Below are 5,071 nucleotides of genomic sequence, written 5' to 3'. Positions count from 1 at the left end.
GTGTAGGGGGCCTGTGTCTGATCCCTGGTCAGGGAACTAGATCTCACATGCCACAAGCCAAGAGTTCACATGCTGCAACTAGATCCCACACCCCACAAATGGAGATCAACGATCTTGTGTGCTGCAACTAAGACCTGGAACAACAGGATAAATAAACGAATAAAAAGCCTTTTCCCTCTTATGCCTGGAATAAATTGATGGGGATCTAGACCACGGAGACACTAAGATAGAAAGCGGGGAAAGAGCATATTAGGACTAAATCACGTCAAGCTGTGGGAGCCTGAGTGGTAGTCCTAATAAAAGTATTTGGTTATCACGCTCGCTTTGACAACACAGATACTAAGCTGGAATGATACAGAGAAGGTTAGCATGGCTCTTGCCCAAGGACAACAGGCAAATTCATGAAACATTCCATTAAAAAAAAATGTATTTGGTTATCTTCCCAAGGTCTTTCTGGAAGCATTCAATGGTTCCAGTCCCTCTCAGTATTCATGATCTGAATTCCAGGGAAGGAACTCAAGACATCCCCCAATGCACTTGGAAAGAGCAGGTCGTCTGGGTTAGCAACCCGCTGGACAGCATCCCATGTGACATTGATTATTTCCCAATGGGGAAATCAGGTGTTATTTCCCAAAGTGAATAAATGCTGAACTGCCACGAATTAAAGGTACAGTGCAGTAAGACACCTGCAAAGGAAAAATCCCAGGGCCTGAGAAGGAATGTTCTACAATGAGGTTCTCATCCACAGCCTTTTCCCTCTTATGCCTGGAATAAATTGATGGGGATCTAGACCACGGACACACTAAGATAGACAGGAAGTGGGGAAAGAGCATCTTAGGACTAAATCACGTCAAGCTGTGGGAGCCTGAGTCATAGTCCTAATACCACTCATAATTATCTCATGTCTTCCTGGGAACCATAAGATGAAGTGTCCTCTGGCCTCAGCCTGAAGCCAAATTCAACCCCAATACTGAATTAAAACTTAAATACAGAATTTTGGATAAAGTGGAGATGAATAGCTTTGTTGCTTTGCCAGACAAAGGAGGCCTCAGGGGGCTAATGCCCTTACAACTGCATGCCCCGACCTGGAAGGGTAATGAGGAATTTTATAGTAATGGTTCAAAGAGGGTGTGGTCAGCTCATGAATATTCTTCTGATTGGTTGGTGATATACTCTGAAATCAGCCTCATCAACCTTCTGGTTCTAACAAGTCTGGGGTCTACCTGCTTGTGAACAGAAGACAGTTAGCTTCTTCCACCTGGGGTGGGTTTCAGTATCTGCAAAACAGTTCAAAGATATTGTTCTGTGTATCCCTTGAGGGAGAACCAGGACCCTGCCCCAAGGCTTCGCTACTGTTTCTCCTGACTGCTCCTCCTTTGTCTCTACATCCCCTTTTCCCTGATTAGCAACTGTGTGAACCTGCCCCTTGGAATTCAGGAAAGGTCATGGAGGCGGAATGAAGACTATTTTCTGTAATCAAGAAATGAGGGACACAGAAAGGCTTTGTGTCCAGGAGCCCCACAAGCCTTGGTTTCAAGCCTTCATGCTGCCCCCCTTCAGAGACACTGGTTCACTGGCTGGTCCTCCTCCATCCCCATCCTCACCCATCACCTCAGCCCACTCCCATCATTGGAGACTCTCCATTTGACCTCAGGGAACCAAAGTTTCTCCTTTTAACTGCAGCCTCCTGGACAAGCTTCCTGCTTTATTCAGCATCCATGGCTCCAACTTCTGGAGTTCAAGTCACCCTTTAGAGAGTCATGGTGCATGCCTAAGACCTTAAGCTTGGTGGGAGCAAGAACCTGGGTCTGAGTCCTGACTCTACCACTTACTGACTGTGTGACCCAGAACAAGTTATTTGACCTCTCTGAGCTCATTTTCCTCTTGTATGAAATGGAGATGATAACAGAACCTTCCTTAAAGGGCTGCATGAAGATTAAATGAGAAACTATAAATTAAATACTTAGCACATAGTGTTCACTAGGGAGCATTAATTGTTAACGATTTATTGTTACTAATATTATCCAGCTAGCCTATATCATACAGCAGTACAATAAAATAATCCACTCTTCTGGGTCATTTTCTTCCCTGGAGGGATTCTAAGATGACTCAGAAAGGACCTGAAGGACATTGAAGGTAAGTAGGGAACATCCCAGTTGAACCACAAAAGGCTTACAGCTTTTCAAGTTAGCTGTAGACTTGCTACTATATATAAACTATAAATTACAAAAACACACAAAACCCAGTAATGTTTCAACAAAGAAACTAGGATCCTAGACCTGGGAATAAAGAGAAAACCCACGTTGCCCAAGGTGGCAATAGATTCACGTTGACACAAACAAAAATCTCTGAAAAACAAACAGGAGCCCCCTACGCAGATTTCTGAACTGCACACAGCAGACTGCAACTGGGAAAGATAATTCATCGTCATAAAAACAAACATCCATTTTACACTTGCATGGCAATGAGGATGCTCTTATTTGCATAATGATGGTGATTTGCATATGATAAAAATTTGCCTGAGTGAGTCTCAAGCTCGGAATACATTCAAATACGATACCACTGGTACAATTTTCTCAAGGATCCCAATTTAATACTATTTATCTAATGAAAGGAAAAAAATAAATATTGGCTGTAACATCCCATTATGCTCAAGAGTTGGTTTTAAATTACACTTAAGTAAGCAAAGTAAAGACTTATCTATAGGTGAGAACACCTCCTCTCAAAATGGAGACTTTCAGCCACACACATACAAAATTATCTGTAATAAGCATTTGATGCATATTGACTTAAAAAAAAAAGCACAACGTGAGAGTTGCAAGTTAAGTTCTATTTGGAGCAAAGTGAGAACTGCAGCCTGGGAGACAGCACCTCAGAGAGCTCGGAGAAGCTGCTCCAAAGAGGCAGGGGGTAAAGCTTAGTACATTATAATTTTGGTGAAGGGGGAATACATGCAGTCAAGCACATATTTTTCCAAAAGTCTTCTACTAGTCTGGTGAACTTTGCTAGTGACAAGGAACAATCATCACCATGAAGGATTTTGGTGCTTAATGACGAGATACAAGAATTGGACTCATAAAATTGGCTGAGAATATCTAACTATCTGAAAACCTGTCCTGCCAGTTTTTCCCTGAGCACCAAGTGCCTCATTTCTGCTCTCTATGCTGAACTCAGCAGCTGCAGCAGCACATGGTTTAATCCTTGTAGAGGCAGATGGCAAGTACCCGTGGCAAGTGTCAAGTTGTAGGTGACATGCATGAACACAATGCTTGCACTGTAGGTTATGTGCAAATCAAGAGCAGGAGACGTGTCTTGAAAAGATGGACATCCTCAAGGAAAGGGAAGAGAAGGGAAGGGAAGAAGAGAAAAGATATTCTTAAGGTGTGCAAAAGGTGGATAACTTTCAAACCTGCAGCACACACAAAAACTGAAGTGCAGTGAAGTGGTTTCTAGGCTCCATGTCTTAAGAGCGAATGGTATGGGAAACTATCTTCCATCTGGCTTGGTAAAATAGAGAGATGCAGCATGAGACTTTGTGGGTCTGATTGCTCTTGGGAAGGTTCCCATGTGACTCTCTAAAAGATGCTGTGTTCCTCTCTGCTTCCACCTGCCTCTGAGGGTGCATGGACAGAGCCTTCCTTTAATTTCAGTCTCTAAGAGAGGATCTCTAGGGCAATCAAAACCAAAATAGTATTTGTCTAATGCCCACATGATTACAGCACGAGGCGGGTGACCACACTGTCCCCACCACTGTCCTTCCCACTCAGATGGGATGTTGCTGACGGGATGTTCTCTGAGCACAGCTGGGGAGGGCTGTGGTGGGGGCAAGGGTGAAGAATCCTTTCCATATAATATATGCCATTCACAGCGGTTTTCTTTTACAGATTTTGACTGCAACCCAGAATAAGAAATAGATTTGACATTACCTGAAATATACAAATTTATGCATCCTGGTGAATCACAACTGAAACACAAACATCATAACTGAAACACAATTTCAAAAAATGATACTTTTTCTACTGTGCTGGTGGTGCTCAGTTGTATCCGACTCTTTGCGACTCCACGGACTCTAACCCACCCAGGTGCCCCTGAGCGTGGGATTTCCCAGGCAAGAATACTGGAGTGGGTTGCCATTTTCTTCTCCAGAGGATCTTCCCAACCCAGGGATTGAGCCTGCCTCTCCTGTGTTGCAGGCAGATTCTATACTGCTGAGCCATCAGAGAAGTCCACCTTTATTTACGTGAAGCATCTCCTTATTTTCTATCCCATCCTGTCCCGTGTCAATTTACATTAAACCCTGTTATGGGATGGCCTCTCATTTCTTTTTAAATGATGACCACATCTCTCTACATTAATTTCAACACCAACAAATGAACTAAAACAACATTGAGATTCTAAAAAATGGGGGGAGGTGCAAATCTTGGGATTTATATGTTACAGACAAACTCATACACCCTGTTCCAAGTGTTGCAAGTTCATTTCTGCTGTCTACTCATCTTCCTTCTTCTCTGCCTTTAACAGAGAGAAGTCAGGTCTTCGGACCTCTTATCTGTGAGTTATTGAATGACTGTGCAAAGTCTTACAGGAAAACTAAGCTTTACACTTAAAGAAATGAGATGGTGGCTAATAAAGGTTATCGAAAAATAAACAAAGAGCTTCTTAACCAGAACCGTGGTACAAGCATAAGAACTCGCCTGTGAATCTGGGAACTAATTTGAGCTTTTATCTTTAAAGGAAGGTGCATTTTGAGCTGATAAGTGAGAAATGTCGTCAACTATACTTTAAATATCTATATGTAAAAAACAAACCTATCAATCTAACCATCTGAAACTGCTTACAGCCATTATTCCAGTGGGGTCAAATTTGTAAGAAGTGTGATGCTATTCCTTACCTCTCTACCCATGGCAGGCATCAATAGTAGATCACCCTGGAACTTCCCTAGTGGTCCAGTGGTCAAGAATCCACCTTATGCAGGCTTGATCCCACATGCCACAGAGCAAGTAAGCCCACACTCCAGAGCCCCTGTGCCACAACTAGAGTCTATGCATTGCAAGAAAAGATCTGCATGAGG

General features: G+C 42.9%; 1 non-coding gene across 1 annotated transcript; it reads left to right on the top strand.

The window, feature by feature from the left end:
* The first annotated feature begins 309 nt into the window (after positions 1-309).
* On the top strand, positions 310-421 carry LOC128062695 (U6 spliceosomal RNA). Its single transcript, XR_008200845.1, has one exon. It is a non-coding gene; the product is annotated as a U6 spliceosomal RNA (small nuclear RNA).
* Positions 422-5,071: the final 4,650 nt, after the last annotated feature.

The sequence above is a fragment of the Budorcas taxicolor genome, chromosome 17, assembly GCF_023091745.1.
Source record: "Budorcas taxicolor isolate Tak-1 chromosome 17, Takin1.1, whole genome shotgun sequence".
Lineage (NCBI taxonomy): Eukaryota > Metazoa > Chordata > Mammalia > Artiodactyla > Bovidae > Budorcas > Budorcas taxicolor.
This window is presented reverse-complemented; position numbering and strand designations above follow the sequence as displayed.